Raw genomic sequence first — 20,221 nt, forward strand, 5'->3', positions numbered from 1 at the left:
ATTGACGTTCACTTTTGACCTACATTTCTACGGACGATTTACCAGCGAATCTGTTTAGATATTTCATCGTTAATATTCATTTGAAAATCTTGATACTCTAATAAGCATCTGGCTTGATGAGTCTTTCTAATTCTTGCGTGATATTTATGCTTGTCGAAGCATTAGAGTTGTAGCTGAAGTCTGATCCCTTTGATTGTGGAACGTTTGCAATTTAGAGAGTTGAAATTTGAAAGAGTGGTCATTTTGAAATGTAGACATTTTTACTTTAAGGTATTTGGAAATTGGAGAATTTGGGAGTGAATTGGGGTGTTTTAATATTTGAGGGTTTGCAAGATAGAAATTTAGGGATTTGGGAATTTAGGGATCTGGACATTTGAAGGTTTAACGTTTTAGATATTTGGACATTTGAGAAAGGAGAACTGTAGGAAGGTAGTAATTTGAGGTTTTGGGAGGTTAAGAAGTTGGTACAATAGCTTTCAAAGCATTTGGAACTTCAGATATTTGTAAATTAGTGAATTTTACAGTGTGACAATAATCTAAATATTTGTGAAATTTAGAAATTTCAAATTTTCTAATTAGTTAATTGGAAAGTTAGCAAATCTGAAAATGTATGCTTTCAAAAATCAGAAAAATTTAGAATCTTGAAGATCAATCTCAAAACTCGATAATGTAGAAGGTTTCAAGAAATTCCATCGTTATGAATACTTACTCTTATAAAAAACTGTAATTTCACCTAATATGTGATTAACCTCTTGCCGTGTCATTTATTTATGAGGTGCGTCAGTCAAGACTAACCATTCAGGACTAAAACATTAAAACGAACAAAGAAAATTAAAATGTTCTAAGTATTTTATATTCAGGGATCCTTGACAACGCAAATTATAGTTGGATCTAAACTTCAAGTTGAAGAGTATTCAAAATTTGAGTAAGGTTTATCGCATTTGAGTTGTGAATGCGTCAGGAGTCAGACTCGTTAAAGCACGGCAAGGGGTTAAATAAAACCGTGAAGAAATTACGAACTAAAGAAAGTGCCTTTGTTTACCGTAATCGAGATACGTAATGACATTTACCGTCGAAGGGAACAAATATTTGGATGCATTCACATGGCATTCACGTGGCCGATCGAGAAAATTACGAGTCGGTCTTTTATTATCGATTAGGAGGAGGGAAGGTTCGAAAGGCTAGAGAAAATATTTTCACCGAGAGAAAGGAAGAAACGAAAGGCAGACAAACGCGCGGACTGGCACGAAATGACAGGCCCATCTTCGTTATCAGTATACACGCCGTCAATTTTCGTAGGCGCGAATCGGGCAGCCGTGTAATCACTTTAGGTAGTACTAACTTTCGTAGTCTCGCCGAATCGATCCGCGTTCGGTCGGTTTCAACGAACGGCCACCGGTAATCCGGCTTGGTGCACCTCGCCTTTCTTCCACCATTTTCTATCTTAACACCTTATCACTTATTTCTTCGATAAATATTTTCCTTCAAAAACCATGCATTTCGATAGGGTTTCAAATTTCGACTTTTCCATCTTTTTGATCTATCGAACACGTAACATGTAAATCTGTTGAATGGACAACTTCCATTTTCTGTCAGAGACTGTGGAAATATTTTCAGACTCATCTCGGATCATTTTCTGTTATAAGACGCTACTATTTATTTCTCTGATAAATGTTTCAAATCTGTTCAACTTAACATTCCTCCAACAACTATACTGAGCAGCTAAAGTATTTTGACTACCACTTTATGTTTTAACATTTGATCTTACATTCTTGGAACGTGTTTTGTAAATATGTTGAGCGGATAAATTCAATTTTCTGCCAGCAACTGTAGACATATAGCCTACTTCGTCTTCCAGGATTTTCTGTTTGAATTCTTTCAATAAAAGCCATTTCAACGAATAGTTGAAATCTGCTATGTGGACAGACGGTTTCCTTCAAGAAACACCGAGGAATAAAAATATTATCAGACTGTTTCAAATTTTGACACCATTTTGTACTTTGACTTGATCAATCAATCCTTCAAGAAATATTTGAGATCTCCTTAAGGAACTCTTGGGGGCTACAGATATTTGGGAATAGCAAGATTTGATTTGAATTTAATCATCAACGCAAGGCTTATCGTACGACACGAGTCAATCAGTTTCAAGATCGACCTGTAATAAATATTTAAAATCTAATTATTTTCATATGATCATCATTTTAACAATTTACTAGTTGCTCGAATTTCCGCAGTAATTCTTACAATTTTATTGTTCAAAACGAACAAATCGTGCTTACGATCTGGTTCTTTGTCTGTTTCAGGTAAGCATCGGGATATTTTTGATCCTCGCTGAATTCGGGATAAACATATCGCGTGACTCGGCTCGATTAACCCATTGACAGATTCTCACGAATTATCTGCAAATTTTCGAGTTTCACCGTGGATGTAAGTTGTACGATAATTCCATACCGTCGACAGATTATAAGGCCGAAAGAACGGTGAAAATTGAATTTGTCGGTGGGTTAAACGACTCGTGGCAAAAAGCGAGGTTATACGGCGCCGATACACCTTAATTTCTAAGCAACAATTTCGGAGGATACAGCGGTGAGTGATGACCTCGCGTCCACCATATCTTTTATACCCTTCATTCGCTCGAAACAACACACGAGCCGACATTAATAGTCGATCGTAGGTAAGATTGCCAGCTGTAACGGGATTATTCCGGGAATAGGAAAAGAGAAACGGCTCGCGAATTTATTAATCGATCCACTGAGACACGGGGTACATGTTAGACCAGACAAAGTTTCTCCAAAACTGACCCTGGCCTCGCTTCCCATCTGTCGCACTATTTCGAATAGTTTCTTGAGCCTTGTCTTACCTACGTTTGCAATTTTCGTCTCTCGCACGTTTCTAATCCACAAATTTCGTTTATGCCAACGAGCTAACGTTCGGTACACTCTGCTTTCAATAACGATACATATATTTGACAATTTTTCATTTACTTTCAACTTCACTTTCTTCACAAATTTTTATATTTTTTAATTTCTTCAATTAGCAAGACCCCTAAATTTATAGATTTTATCATACGTTAAAAAGTAAAATTTTTAAGGTAACCTAAGTGTCTGAGCCTGATAGTTCAGTGAAAATATCTGCTCAAACATTTTATTAGTGTACCGAATATGAGCCTAATTTTTATAATGCCTTATTTGGAAAACAATTTGTATTTTATAGTGCATCTTTTTTAAAACAATTTGGATGATCAAATTTGAAACTGACATTCGATATTTATATTTTTCTATGAAACATTTCTTAATGATCAAGCATCAGTAGCTTTGGAAATGACCAGCTCACCCCAGACTTAAAGTACAGTAACTATAGAAATAAAGTAAAGTAAAGTACAGTAACTAATTTAATAAAAATTAAAGTTTCTGATCTCTGTAATATCGCGAACATTAATCACAGGTAATCAACATAGATTTCAATCACGCGGATTACAGAGCGAATCGTCTTGTTATTTCGATACATTATCACCATACATCTACGTGGCCATTTGACGAGTTAACAGGCACGAATGCACAACCGGTATTTGCGTGACTGTGACAGGATAAAACGGCGGCGAGAGAGGTATGGGGAAGAAGCATCAGGCGTGTCTTTCAAAATGAAGTCCTCTTTTATTATGGCAGAGCAAACAAATTCTTTCAATCGTGGCCTCTTCGCTATCATCTCCCTTTGAGATTAAATGTAGCCATCCACCGAGCCCTCCTCGTTCGATTCAGTTTTTTCGAGTATTTAAGTACAGTCCCGGGAAGAAGTTCCCGCGAAAACTTCTGCCGGTTGATTTTCGGAAATTAGTACACTCCAGTGCAACGTAAGCTTCCTTCGACTTTTCGTACTCTCGAATCTTCAACTTTTCTCTGAAGACATCCTAGTTCTTCAAATTTCTCCTAAATTCCTATATCCATCCTCCCTGTCAAATTTCTTAATACCCCAAATCCCCAACTTCCCAAATTCCGGCACACCTAAATCCCTAAACACCCAAATCAACTATTCGAATTTCCATAGCCCCAGACCTCAGACCTAGAACTTCCCAAATCTCCAAGTATAAAAAGCCATAAATCCCTAAACTTCCATAGATTCATAAACTTGTAAATCGTCAAGTTCCTAAATTCCCATATCTCCAAATGTCCAGATCTCTAGATCCCAGGCTAATCTCCAAGTATAAAAAGCCATAAATCCCTAAACTTCCATAGATTCATAAACTTGTAAATCGTCAAGTTCCTAAATTCCCATATCTCCAAATGTCTAGATCCCTAGATCCCCAGGTTACTAAATCCGCAGTTCAATTACTGAATCCACAAATCCCTGCATCCCCAAGTTGCCAAACCATATCCTTAAATCGTGTAATATCTAGATTCCCGTATTCTTTGTATATTGTGTAACAAGAATAAATCTTATCAAGCCTCCTCATCGTGATTGCACGTATTCGTCATTCTTCTTGGTGAAAAGGCTGCGATAATCATCGAACGCCACACTTATCGATTGAGTCGCGCAAGCTCGAAAGGCATCTCAATATCCAGCAAGATTTCACCGGTTGAACAGCGGGAACAAGCCCCGTTCGTATCCGGTACAATCGCTATCGATAGCAAACAAGCCGAAGCAGGGCCGGCGCCAATTTTCTGCAATGTGTGGGCTGCTTCCTTCTTGAAAGTTTGATGAAATTTCGTATTTCATTTGGAAAATATTTACCCACTTTCACAATCTTCTGCATTCTGAACTTTTCATACTTTACCTTTGCAAATTACTGAAACTTGTAATTCTTGTACTCTTAAATATCTGAGGTAGCAAGTTACAAAATCCGCAACTACTCTGCCAAATGAAATGATATCCGAAATAAATGATTATTTTCAAATTCTAAAACTCTCAAGTATAAAAGTTATCAAATCCCAAAATTCTCGTTCCCCCAAATTACCAACTTTCCGAACTATCGAATTATCAAACGTGAAAGTTTGAAATACCTAAGTGATCAAATTTTCATACGCTGAAATTCCTGCGCTCCATCCAGGAGAAAAATTTGCTCCGCCGCCCCTGAGCCACGGAGTGTTGCTTTCCCGGGCTTGTACTCTGCCCTTGAAATTTCCCTCTCGGTTTCCCTTGGCTCGCCCCTCGTCGCGCTTCGTGGAAAATACGCGGGGAGGGAGGTGGAAATATAAAAGCAAAAAAAAAAGAAGGAAAGAAAAGTTAGAAGAAGAAAAAGAATAAGAAGGTAGAAGCGAGAGACGAAATAGAGGGGAAGGAAGGGGTGCTAGGGAGTTATCGAGGGAGAGGGTAGGTCTGGATGGCAATGCCCAGCAAACGGCGCGACCCTGCTCGCGATAAGTTTGCACAGAGAGCGAGAGTGCGTAGAAAGAGAAAGCAGGAATGATTTCGCTCGGAAAGGGAAAGAGAAAGGTTTGGAGGGTACGGTCGAAGGGTGAAGAAGAGGCGAAAGGGAGCTGGTGTATACAGAGGATAGAGGTTGGCGGGGGTGTGGGCGGGAGAAGAGGGAGAATCAGCGCGACGTCGGCTCCGACTAAATCGTCGTCGTCGTCGGCGTCGATGGTGGTGGTAGTGGGTGATGGTGGTGGTGGCGGAGGAGAAGAAGGAGGTAGAGGGTGGTAGCGGCGTTGGACGAGTAAGAGGGTTGGAATGGAAGTCGTGAAAGTCCAGAATAGGGATGGTGGAGCGACGAAAGGGGCGCCACGTGCTCTACGGGAGAGGGTCGTTCATCCCCGGGTCAAGGTTACCCTCCTCGCGGACCTCACCCTCGCGACTGCCGGCACCGTGCCATTTACCCTCAGCATCGCGGTTGCAGCCACCATCGATCCTTATTTTGCTTTTTCTCTCTGGCGCCTTTGGGAAACTCTTCTGTGATTGTTTTCGCGGGTTTCTTGCTCCATCGAAACTTTCCTTCTTCTCTGCTCTGTTGTACCGGGGTCAAGGTTATCCCTTTACGTACAATTGCCCGGTCGCCGTTCATTCTTCGATCCTGTCGCCACCGATGCTTCTCTCGAAACGACTCTTACAAATTCTTGCAGGTTTCGACCCCTCGTGCTTGTACACCCTTTCACGAATCTGGGAAATTGATACAGGTGGAAGTAATTACCAACTATATTTCCGCGAGCTGTTTAACATCGACTTCTTCAAATAGTCGACATCAACTTCAAATTTATTTATACTCGAATTCGACGCAAATAAAATATTTACATAAAAGATGCTTTATCGTCTAATCTCTAAATCACGATTCGACTTGACATTTTTACTCCAATTCAATTTTAAAAAATAATAAAGAAATTAAAATTCAGATGGACTTAAGTGAGACTCCTTAATTATGTGTCGCTAAATTATTGTAACAAATAGCAAGTTACAAATAGTACAGGTAGAATAAAATACTCCGTCTACGGTGCCCAATTCTATGATGCCAAGAAGTGTGTGGTTTCTGAAAATTCTCTTGATGTTTTTCACGTAAGCTTTCCCCCAACGAGAGCGGAGTCTCGTTAGGATGGCCGGGATTATTAAATTTGCGTGCACCGTGTCCGGCTGACTTTTATCAACAAATGCACATGACGTGCGTGAATGAACTTTGCGATTCATTAATCTGATGGAAGACCACTCGTGATCCTGAATGTACTCCCACTGGCCCTGGGCGTTTACCCCGGGCTTACCTCGGCTGCAACTCTTTTTATCGATCCTTGTGCACAGACCCGATACTTTCGCCGCCTTTCATCAGCCAATCAGGGCTACGCCTCTCACGCTTAAATGAAAATTATACCACTGTCACCTTCGTATATTGTTGATATCGATGATGTTATCTATAAATTTCGATCATAATTTTATTGATAAATTTTATTTTACTTGGATTTCTAAATCTTTGTATTGCTGGAACCTTAGATTTCTAGGATGCTAATCTTCTGGATTGCTATAACCAGTTGACGGTGGAATTTAGTTTCAAAAGGTCACCACAGGGTGCGGAATTAAAAACAAGGAACGACGTGTATACACGTCGAACGCAGGGCACATGGTACTATTAAACATTTTACAAAAAACCAGGAAGGATTACATTTTTATTCGTCAAAAAAACTAACAATTCGTTTCTGAATACGTTATTCTTATTAAAAGCTTGAAAATTGTCAAGAAATAATACTATACATAAACAAGTCTTGTGTAAAAATGTATAAGACTTTACCTCACAGAGCAACGTGCCATTATTGGCCCTGCTAACTGCTGACGCAGTTTCTCCGCAAATCAACGCTGGCCGTCCAAGTCGCGGGTTAGGTATGTAATTAGTTTTGATACGCGAGCCCCAATCCATATGAAATATTAGGTCTACCGGAAAGTTCTGTCCGTTTTTAGAATTAACCTAACCATTCTAAAACGGACAGAACTTTCCGGTAGACCTAATACGTAGCGGTCGTATTGGTAATGTAAAGGGAACATACCACCAAATAATATTCTTATTACATTTTACTGAGATTTCGAGTTTTTATAGTGAATGGTAATTTTTTATTTTACACGACGAGTATACACGTCAAACGCACCGCAGTAGAGATTTGGTCTGACGTGTATACACGTCGAACGCACTCAACTGGTTAATAGTCTTCTTGGTTCCTATATTGGTTCCTTGGTTCCTATATTCCTTCACATAGTATACCACATCTTCAGATAGTATCACATTCCGGTACCTACAGATGTACTTTCAGATTTCTTCCAAATTTCTATACTTCCAGATTCTTATATGATGGTTACTCTAGGTACCTACACTTCCAGATTTTCATATCACTCGGTACATTCCTAGATCCCTATATTCCTAAATTCTTGTATTCGATTCCTATATCCTCCCTAAGTTCTCAGACCCTCCTCTTGTACCCTTAGATCCCTATGTCACCACCGTATCACAAGATTCCTACATGTCCAAATCGTATACCCCCAAATTCATACATTTCCAAACAATTCTTCTAAATCCTTATCTTCCCATTTAGGAATGTAAGAATATAAGTCTCAAGCCTGTAAACATACTCTATTAACTATTTCCTAGAATTCCTTATACATTATCGAATAAAAAAGTTACAAAAAGGATGATACTGCGATTGATCGCGAAATACGCTGTGCAACTTGATGGACGATCGTGTCGTAACTTTTATCTGGGGCAATCCATGAGTAATTCAGATGACTATACCCTTTTCTGTTTAAATATCCGAAGCGCTTGATTAATTCCTACATTTTATCTCCATTACATATGTTGACTGCTACAGACTAATTTTTCGAGACGATTTTGATCGAACACTTCATCAAATTAATTTTACACCGCGCTCGACGAATCGTTGTCTGTACAATATTTATACAGACGGGAAATGTATTTCGAGTCAGGTTGGCAGACCTCCCAACAACAACGGAGTAATGTCTGATAAGGCTACAAGCGGGATAAAATTTCTTGACGGAAACCATAAAACGCCGTTACCCTGAAAATCGTATCGTTGCCACCTCTGTTCCGTAACTGCACAATAAACTGAATTCTGGCAGCGGTACAGTCTCGTAAAAAATTGCAGTTCCTTTCGTTCTCCAGTAGTCGATACTTACCTGTAATTTCGAACGAGATAAATATTTCAGTCAGCTCCCTTTTTGTCATCAATGTCCGAGTCACTTCTTCACATTCGATCTTTTTATTCGATCAAAACGTTATATTCAAATGAAGTTGAATAATGTATATTTATGTGCGAATATCATTTTTATTTATTCTGCATAATGAACTATAATGAATAACGAATGGATTTATTCATTATGTACATTATGTGTTTGAGGTAAAAATAAAGTAGTCACCCTTAAGAGGAGGCAATTGTTTGTAGATATAATTTATTAATGTATTTTTTCTTCCGTTAAGCGAGAGGATAATTGCTCAAAATTATAAAATGTCGATTACATTTTTATTTCAGTATTTGTACTCGTAATGCATAAAGTTAACACGAGTTAACATGATATGCTTTGTATTGATGCCATATAAAGTTGGTTGAGAACACGTAACAATAAGATGCTGAAACGGCAAGGGTTAACTTTGTCACTCGTTTAATCGAATTTCATCGTAGGAGAAAAAGCGTCGTGAAAAGATGGCGTTGCTCTTTTAATAACTTTCCATTGGCTTCGCATTTAATCGCTGTATATACACGAGGAGGAGAAGGATGGGCAGACGAACGCGAAATGCATTCTTAACTTATCCCCCTCCTCCTCTCCTGCCTCTCTTTCCACAATGGTAGGTTTGCCGAGCGGATGAGCGAAGGAATGGTACACACAGAGGGTGATAAATAAGAGAGAATGAGAGTTTATGGCGATCCTACCCTACGCCAGAGACTTCTTCCTTCCCCGGCATTCGCGAATTATGCGTCATGCCGAAGTGAATGCATTCAAATTGACATGATACCGGAAGGAAGACAGAATTGCGGCGACGAATCCCTAACGTCACGGAACAAGACAAATTTACGAAACCGGCACAATAGTATTCTTTTCCACGACTGCCTTGGATTTACCGCGAGCGATTATTATGCTTAGACAAAACCAGCCGACTACGCTCGGTATGGCCCGATGCAAACGTTCGAGTAATCGTTTTCTGACGAGACACTGCCTTGTTTCTTGCTGTATCGCTGATTCTGGTATTCGAAATATCTGAAAAAGTGCTACAATATGCTCCCCGCTATATGGCCCTAAGTGGGGTGGAAACAGAAATTGGAAAAGGGTCCTTAATGAGGGTCACGTTTGCACAGCGCCTTAGTTTTCAAATTAAAAAACTTTTCAAATTAAAAAATTTGAAAACATTTATGAACTTTGAGGAATATATTGTATTCTATATCCTTATTGTGGTTTACATTCATACGTGGTACAGTGCATTGTACTGACTGAAATCAGTGTGAAAAAGTATTTACTGTTCCGAATCTCGAAGAGCAACATTACATAAATTATAAGTACCTATTATCTTAACATCGAAAAATATTTGGAAATAATATCTCGCTTGATAACGAATAAAATTTATTAACTCGTTACAGGCCGAAACATCGTGTATATTTGTATTTATCGTAAAATAAAACATGTTCCGATAACTTTTTCACGGCACTGTGCTTATCTGGCAGAAGGCTCCGTTGCATCGGAGTGTACGGTGTAATATCTTCCACGATATTACGGTATCAATTTCTGCGAGAAGTAGTCAGAAATTTGGGGAACGGAGGGTTAGTAGCACGTTTCAAGGGATTCTGGAGGATCGTGGTATGAGAACTTCCGAAAAAGCAACGGACAGTCCCCTAACCCCCCTCCGAATATATGCACTTGGCATTTGTCTACCCACGCTTGATGCCTCCACGATATTTATGCGATTCACCGATGCAAAGGTACAGAAGGAAAAGGAAGAGAAGCATGGGGTGGAAGAATCGTGTCTCCCTTCTGAAATAATGTCGAATATACCGAGTGTAGGAACGTAAGCAAGGGAGTGCGCCCGCTTATTGCCTTAAATTGCTAATTGGGCTTAGGACCGATGCTGCCTTTCCACAGCACGCTCTTTTCTCTTTCTCTTTCCCTTTCCCGTGAATCGACCTTTCTTCTTCCTCTTCTGCTCTTCTGGCATCGCCGTCCTCTTTCGTTTACCGCATAGATCCCGGGACTTCGACTTCCTCGATGCCTATTGTCGATGTCAGAGCCTTTGCCTCCTCCCTCTTCCAGCAACCATTGGGAAAGAGCAAGAAAGAAAAAGTCTGGACGAAGGAGGCAGGGGTGCTGCTTACCAGAGAGAGATTAACGCACCCTGATTCTCTTCTCCCTTGTAGAAACAGCATTTACCCCCATTGTTTTCTCGTCTCTGAAAATTTAACAGGATCGACGCATGATGCCTTTTCAAATCTGCTCCTGGAACTCTTTTCCTCCTTGTCTTCCGACTTTCTTTCTCTCTTCGATACCAATCAGAAAGAGTATAAGATGGATGGACTGAATTATGACACTCGAAGAACTTTCTGAAAGGATACATTTAATCTCTCGAGTGTACACGATTCAGCGATATTGTGGAACTCGCTAATGAAGCGGTATAAATTGATTGGCAGACGAACCGCCCGAAATGCTCACGGGTTGAAGGGTGCACGGCGTGTGCGGTAGGGTGCCGGACACGTGCAGACTTTTCGACTTCAGAAATATGAACGTTTCGAACTTTCAAATTCAAATTTCATTTATTCGATTTAAAAATTAATGGATTTTCAAAAGTGTCAATGGAAATTCAAAAGTGTCGCCTGTTCAAATCTTCAAATTTTTCAAATTCTCAAATCCCTACTCGTATCAATGACTTCAATAAGATCTCCCTAAATCCTCCGATGGTCCAAATATTGTCACAAAGTAAATCCCCGGCCAATACTGCACCGATAAGAACGTAATTTTAAACAGACCCATGATGTCTTTAGAGGTAAAAAATGACCCAACATTCATCGTTTAAATACGAAGATGATCCGATAAGTTCCATGGTATCGATGCGGTTTCGTTATTTTCCTAAGCGTTACCGTGGAACGCGTTGTAAGCCCAAGCGGGCCGTTGTGACAGGTAAAGAAAGCAAAAAATAATCGCATGGTTTCGCCAACCGATTCCTTCGAATCACCTGCCGGTTGGATAGCGCGATGGGCATACTCACGAACAGTTTGTTCCTTATCGTATTATCGTACAGGACGTGTATGTGTCCCGGCGTAGACTAATCTTGATACCCGTTTCGCTCGCTTCCGACATGCTTGGAACCTTTTTCTCTTCGTTTTCGAAATAAGCGAATTACCATTAATTAACGTAGCATCTAACGACGCGGCAATGATTGCTCCGCGGAAGACAGACGTAACAGGAGGATGAATTATATGGCTGCTTCGCAAGGAGCATTGAAATCTAATTATGTCGTATGGGTATCATGAATTTAACGATGCACAAGAGCAGGCTGCGCTTTCGGTTCCGTTTCACCGGTAAAATGGTCGATAATACATATGAAGTCCGTATCGATTGTAAACAGGACGGGAAAAAATTTCGAAACGATCCCGACAATCATAGGTGTCTGCTGGCCACGTGGCAGCTGCTTCAACAGCTGTTACCACCCCGATGCATCAGAAGGTGCGCCAGTTTTTTTTCCTTGCTTTCTCTCTCTTCTGCTTTTTTTTGCACTCTTCTTGGTGCTGATTTTTAATGTCGCGATATCACGCGCGGAACGCGGCGGTGCTTGCGTGCACGCCCCGCCACAAAAAGGAACACGTTGCCAGAAGCACCCAGCCTTCCGTACTAAATTATCTCCTGTTCATCTTCATTCACAGTTCTTGCGCCGATTGACAGCTACGAAAGGCTCGCGCACCGAGATCTAACGAGAAACTTCCAAAATAAAAGAACGGTTCTATTTCTTTCTGCGAAACGTCGCGTCTAATTAATTTCTGTTTGCCGGATTAGAACAGTGAGCAACTGGCATCCGAATGACGTACATTCGATTTGAAAATTTCCATGCTTCATAAATAGCTGAATTCCAAATGACACTACCAAATTTTTGAATTTGAAAATATTTTCATTTGTATTTTGAACAATTTTTATATGTACTGTGACATCCAAGAATTTTGCTCCACGCGGAACAACTGCACTGTAGATTTCATCCCAAATTACATAAATATACTCGAAAAATTATATACCGAAATATAACAATATTCGAAACAGTCGAAACTGTTTGTAATAATAAAAAGCTCAAGCCTGTTGAATATTCAGTTACGTAGTTCAGTTATTCGCAATTCTATAGCTCTATTATGTTCACTTCCTGTCTTTATACGTGTGTATCGTAAAAAATTTGATACAATGGTAAAATGAATTGCACAAGAACATCTCCCCACAAGTCTATAAAAGCCACGGGCGTTCGTTTTTAGGCGCAAACAAAATTGTTCGGCGGGTGTTTTTTTTATTTTCTGTCCACGTTTTTCCCCCTTCCTTCGCCGGGGAGCAGTACGGATGATCGATCCAGCACGGGTCCGGGATATTAATTAATTGAAAAAAAATTCATGTTGAATGGTGTGGCAACTTGTAAAATCAAAGAAACCGAGAGAAAAAAATACATAGATGGATAGGGCGTATTCAAAAGCGATTGGTTTTTCGTCGAACTCATCGAATATTTACGTGCAGAACAGAATGAAACGAGTCTATCTCGACCCGTCCTTGCTCGTTTCGATATTTTTGGGTCCACTTGAACGTAATGGTCTTATCAATCGTCATGTATGAAAGTACATTCCCAAAACGTTCGTAAAATATGCCAGTCCCCCTATATAGCTTTTATATCACCCTTTGTGCGAGTTCTTTACATGAACTCATGTGGCTGCTAGTAGCACTAGAGAAGTATATAAAAATTACATCTTTGAAGAATGACAAATTTTCAGACTTTAGAATTTACAATTTTTTGAATCTTTAAATATTGAATTTTAGAACTCACAAAATTTCAAATTTTTAAATTTAGAAACTTGGAATTTTATAAATCTAATGAATTTTAGAAAAGTAGAATACGAAATAGAAAACTTGAAAACTGGAAATGTAAAACTTTCATCAATAAAATTTTCGTAGTTGAACACTGAATATAAAAGCTTCCATGTACATAGCTTTTCCAGAACGTTGTTCGTACGCATTCAGGGCCATATAGCGCGACTCCACTGTATCGGTCGAATATTCTATCGCGCGAGCATCGTCGAGAACAAAATGAATACAACGATCGAATCGCGAAGGTTGTGAAATTTCTGGCGACGTTAGTTAAAACAATTTTTTAAAAATAATTTTTCATTATATCCGACCGGGACCTGTGTAAATGGTGCAATTATTCTTCCGTTAACGACGCGTTTTCCATTCGCTCGTGCATTCTGTTGTTCCCAGTGGCACGTTTTCACAGGCTGCCGCTCGACTGACTCCCTGTCGTGATTTTACTTTCAAATTGGCGATTACGCCGCTGGTCCTCTTCAAGTTTCAATAACAACGAATTATCGATACAAATCGACGCGGAGATGTTCTTCGTTCGTCTACTGCGCGATTTAAACGTTCCGCTAAAAAAAATCACCATCATTATGTGCTCAAATTCCGCTTCCATGGAACTACTTGAAGCACATCAAGATTCTTGTAGAACGAAGGTAAAAAGAGGAATTCTCGAGTATCCATGAGGGTTTACGTTTTATTTCGACCGTTTATGTACGGGGTGTCTCGATCAAAATACATGCTTCCAATGTCAATATCAAACATAAAACTGATAAAGACATCATTAATATTCACGAATGTTATTTCGAATCATTTCCTTATTTTTTATCAAACTTTCATTCATTGCTTGTAACGTAAGATTATGTCCAAACACCGTATCATATATGACATGTTTTTGTCAATAAATACAAATTTTGGAAGTTAAAAATATGTTACATATTTTTTCCCAGATACTCTACTGAATCTTTTACCTCTGTGTATATATTTTCTTTTCAGGACCGGTATATTTACAGCCTATGCAATATACAGAAGTTTTATGGTCCAAAACAGGTCTTAAATATTCTATCACTTTCATGCATCCATGGATGCAGTTATACTAAACTATTGTAGATACGTCAAAAGTATCGAAAGATTTTTATCGAAGCTATAGTCGAGAAAGAATGAACGAAATTCAGCAGAATTTCCACGCGCCACGAATTCGCGTGTATCGTAATTTTTCGTGTTAACGCGATTCGTGCATTTCCGCGAGTCTTCGTGCAAAATCGTTTTCGCGCTGATCGAGCGTGGCGCTAGAGTCGGCCGGCTCTCCTCGCGTTCGCAGTTCGCGGCGGGACGTGAGCCAGTCTGTGGTGGAAGAATTATTTTTGTTCGGTGCGTCGGTCGCGGATAAGCAACGTTTTGTGATTTTTGTCATCGTAGCGTTTCTTTGGCTTCTCGGCGTGGTACCGCGTCAATGACATCTTTGTTCCGCGCGCGACAACGCGTCAAAAATATTTAACGCGGGGTTCGGTCTCGCCAAGCAATTCCAGAGCTTAGAAATATCTTCGTCATATCCCGGGCACGTGGTACCGCTAAAATCACGTATAGATTTAATACAAGGGGTGAGTTGGACTTGAGTTTACCTGTTTTCCAACTGTACGTGCAAAACCAACTATTTTTTACGTGGTCGATCGTACCGATCAACGATAGAAATTTTTCCACGCATGTCGCTTCCACGTGTGTGCGTGTGTGTATATATATGTGTGTGTAACTGCCAGGAAGTGCGCGTAACGCCAAATATTTTTTCTACGTCATACAAGGATCAGTTTGCACATAACATTTCGTCGACGAATGATCCTCGTTCTGAGACGGAAGATCGTGTAACGATTGTCTCGAACCGTGGAATGTCCGTCAATTAATATCAACACCCGAACGATTCTTTTGGTATCGTTCGAGAAGTTGATAATTTTCGCGACAGCAACGCGATACCAGCACAAACACGCAGTTTCGCGTCGAAATTCTTTCGGCTGGACAAGAGTTGTTCGCGTGGCCGTCGCGGTTCTCCGTCGTTCGACGAAACTTTGTTGATACAATTCGAACAATTTCGAGGCGGGAACACCGATAGCGTTTTCGTTGTTGTTATACGCAAAGTGCTTCGATTTATCCCGTGCGTCGCGTCGAATTCCCGGCGTGTTATTCGTTACGCGGGACTCGTTCGAACGTTCTCCACCGTGGTCCCATCGGGACTTAACCTTGTCCATGGTGCCGTGTTGTGTGTTTTTATGTGAACCGTGTACGTTGACGACTTTGTGACCGGAGTAAGGTTAAATGTTGACGGAACGAGCTACTGGAAAACAAAGGAGGAAGACTCGGTGTAGTTGTTTTTTGGTATGTTAGTGCCAACGGGTGCCGCCGTTGTTGCGTCGCTAACGAACGGGGACAATGCTATTGGCTGACTATCAATAAGTCAGCGACGAACCTACTCGCCATATCTGCAAATTCACAACGTCGTTGATCGCGTAAGTGATTAACTTGTTTACATCTGTTTTCGTTACGAGTCATTATGGCTTCATAACGTAGCCATATAACATGTGACGATATAAACCGTAGGGTGGTAACCTATCACGGTATTACATTAACATGCAATTTATGGTGACAGTATATCACAAATATGTAATATGGATATACACGTTAACATTTTACTTTGGTAAAGAATTTCAAGTCACTAACATTTTAGAAAATACTTCTCAATACACTCTGTGGATGTTCTTTCTTGGACCCTTTTCAAGTAACTGGCAAAAATTTTTCTACAAAAAATTTGTGTATGACTGAAAACAGTGTACAAGTCTGATGATCAATTATTGTATTGTTTATCATAAAATGTATGTCATTATTACAAATTTAGTGCGTGCAAGTCAGCGTCTTTTGCGCGTTGAACTCTCCCGTAACGAAAGGGTTAATTTCATGCAGCATTAATGTTTTAACTGCTCTTCGTTTCCTTCAATGTTAATCGTGCTATTACTATTTTACTATTTCATGACTTCTCTGCATTACTATTATATTATTTCACTAGTCACTTACAGCAAATATGTTTTTGGATTTATAGTATCTGTTAGGCTAGGTCGAAGATTGGCGTATATGTAGGTTATGTTAGATCGTTCAGTTACGTTGGGTAAAGTTAGGTCAGTTATGTTAGGTTGCGACTGGGTTAGGTCGACATCAGGTGTGGTATTAATTGTCGATTAGGTTAGGTTAGTATTAGATCATGATGTCAGGCTGAGATTAAATTAACATTACATTAAGAGTTAGGTTCAGTTAATATTACATTAAAGGTTAGATTGAGATAATGTTACATTAAGAGTTAGGTTAAGTTAACGTTACATTAAGAGTTAGGTTGAGTTAACCTGACATTAAGAGTTAGGTTGAATTAACGTTACATTAAGAGTTAGGTTGAGTTAACGTTACATTAAGAGTTAGGTTGAGTAAACATGACATTAAGAGCTAGGTTGAGTTAACATGACATTAAGAGTTAGGTTGAGGTAACATTACATTAAAAGTTAGGTTGAGTTAACGTTACATTAAGAGTTAGGTTGAGTTAACAAGGCATTAAGAGTTAGGTTGAGTTAACATTAGATTAAGAGTTAGGTTGAGTTAACATGACATTAAGAGTTAGGTTGAGTTAACATGACATTAAGAGTTAGGTTGTGTTAACATGACATTAAGAGTTAGGTTGAGTTGACGTTATGTCATGATTAGCTTGAACGAACATTAGGTTAATTTAGGGTTAGATCTGTGTTAAGGTTTATTTTCATTAGTACTGTCAAATGGAATCAGCATAGGTCAGGATTGAGTTAGATCAGGTTAGGCTAATTTCAGAATAAATTTTTCGATGAACGTAAAAATCATATCCATGATGTATGAGCTACTGTTGAAATGTTATCCAGAAGTAAGAAATTATCTCGGTCGTTTGTCAAGTTACGTTGACTCGCTATAACGTAATCGTGAACAATTCGATCGAACCGGACAATGAATCACTCGCCACGAAGCTAAGGAACGCATCAAGTAATTTCTCCTGGATGTTACAAAATATTTATGCATCGGCACGTACGTGCAGAACCACCGGGACACTCTGGGTGTAGTTACCTTTTGTAAACGCGCCCTTCGTCCAGCAACAAGTGTCCCTTAAAATCAATTGTCAATGGAAAAAAGGAGACGATTTACTGACGAATTCGTGTGGTTACGATGAAACTGTTCATCGTGTTTTTGTACAAAGAATTCTTGCGAGAAGGTAGCTGTCTGTGCTTAATCTTTTATCGGTGTTCTGGTATTTGCGTACACTTTCAAGATTTATGTAATGCATCAAGAAATTGTTTCAGTTGGTATGAAAAGTATTCTGAATTCTAAGGTGCTTCAATGATGTTTATGACGTAAATGAAATTAGTTTGATTACGTACCGTAATTGCTTTTAAAACACATTTGCACGGTATGCTTCAAAAAGACGAAATGTTAAATTTTAATGTAAAACAATGAATGCAATGGAACGAGCTGGGACTCAATTCCTTTTCATTAAAAAATGTATGTAGGAAAATTTTCAAGACTTCAAATTCCTTAATTTGTACACTTTTGAAATTTTTGAGTCTCTTTACAATTTAAACATTTTTAAGATTTCTAGCTTCCAAATCTCTAGATCTCAAGATTCCTAAGTTCCCAAATTTTCAAACTTGCATATTGCCTAACTTCTTAGATTTCTAAGTTACTCCTAGATTAGCAAATTTCCAAGTTCCCAAATTCCAATATCATGAACCATCTAAATTCCCCAAATTCTTAAATTTCTAAATTGCCAACGATACTATTCACGTACACAGACTAACCACATCAGTGAACGAACATCCTTACTAGGAACTGTATAAATTTGCCAAATGAACAGTGCACCTATAAGATATATATAATTTACTAGTCTATCTAATCTGCAAAAAGATTAGTTAGTCGCTCTTAAACGATTCAGCATTAATCCCCAAGAGAAATCCGTGCGTCACTCGCGTGATCTAGGTGGTCAGATCCACAAGTAAATTTTCTGCGAACACGAATTCGGCGTAACCAACAGTATCATTCTCCGACTCCTTATCTCTCGAATCTGTAAGCTCCATACGATTCGCACGACCATTTTCCTCCTAACTTTCTCATTTCTCTCTTGTTTCCTCGTTGCTTCGCGCCGCCGCCATTTAACGTCTCTCCCGTCTGTGTCTTTCTTTCTTCCTCTCGTCCGAGCATCGTTCGTTTCGCATTTTCACGCTCGCACATCGAACTTGGCCGTTTCTCGCGTTCTCCCGACGGCTGCTACATGTAAGTCGCGGACCAACTTGCTAATTCGTCGCGCAGAAATATCTTGAGCCCGTCTGCGACCGCGGGGCCACGACTCCTCTCGGATCGTTATTGTGAATTTCGTAGTCCTAGAATAAACGCGACGCCACCCCGCTGTCCCTACGAGAAAAACCCCGACGACGCTGTGCTTTTCTGCTACACATTTTTTCGTTCTTTCGGGGCAAACGTACAGTTAAGGTTCGGATAAGTACATTTTAAGAATTTTTTTTAATTTTATTTTTAAAAATTTTTTTAGATCAATGACATATCACATTAAGTGTGTACCAAATAGATTTCTGTAGATGTAGCTATGTATTAAAAATTTGGGAAACAATTTTATTTTTTATAACAATATACTACTGTTACATAGACGTCTTTTAACTCTTTGTACTTGCCTTAATTTACAAAATCAGGGGGGTTTCAATAGAACGCAACAGTGCAGACTGTGTGAGAAATATATTTTTTATTTATTATAAACAGCAAATAGATGAAGATATTCAACTAATCTACTTATCTAAATTGTTTATAAGATCCCAGAGAAGTGCAATATTGCGTGCAACTCGACATAAGGGTTAATATGACACTTGCAAGAAAAGTGCATTCTTCAGATAACCAAATGTAACAGCCAGCAATAATATTTGATAGAATTATATTATCATATAATTTTATTCTATGTAGAGAAATATATTAGGGGTGAAAGACCAAAAGTATGTTGAAACGAGCATCGGCTATAGTATTCTCTGCATTCCCGTCTAATAGCAACGAATACGCCTCGCGTACGAATAAATAAATGAATAATGTTCGCCATCGCGAGTAATCGATAATCTCGATCGCGTAGGCGAGTCTACCGTGTTCCTTCCAAGAAAACGAAGACATTGACATATACAGTGAAGTCGGCTGATATGCAAAGAGGAAATTATCATTGGCTACCTGGAAATGGCGTATGTGGGAAATCCCCCTAAGAATCGTTATTCCACCCTGTTCTTTTGCATTGCAAAAAAGCAGATTATTCGTCCTGGTAACGATAAAAGGGCCAATGGTGTCTTCGTGATGTGATTACGTCATTGGTCGCCGGTCTGCATAGCTCCATGGTGAAATTGACGATGATTCGACGCCGTTCTCGCGCGTTGACTCATCTCGACTTTCCTCTTCTTCTCGTCTCTCTTTCTCCTTCTGCCTTTACTTTCTTTTCCACGGCAGTTCTTTCACGTTCTTTCTTTTTTTTTTTATTATTGTCCTCTTCTTCTTGTGCCTCCGCTTCCACGAATCGACCGGAAATCGTTGTCGAGCGGTTGTCGACGGCGTTGAAAACGCCACGTGTGGCACGTTCGCTCGGTGAAAATAACCGACGTAATTGTATACGATTGTAATTGATGCTCGTGGATCG

General features: G+C 39.5%; 1 protein-coding gene across 3 annotated transcripts in view; it reads left to right on the plus strand.

Annotated features, from left to right (window-relative positions):
* Positions 1-20,221, plus strand: part of Imp (IGF-II mRNA-binding protein) — a 122,539-nt gene that overhangs the window by 61,631 nt on the left and 40,687 nt on the right. The gene's annotated exons all lie outside the window — the stretch shown is intronic.

Source organism: Megachile rotundata, chromosome 1 (genome assembly GCF_050947335.1).
Source record: "Megachile rotundata isolate GNS110a chromosome 1, iyMegRotu1, whole genome shotgun sequence".
NCBI classification, from domain to species: Eukaryota; Metazoa; Arthropoda; class Insecta; order Hymenoptera; family Megachilidae; genus Megachile; species Megachile rotundata.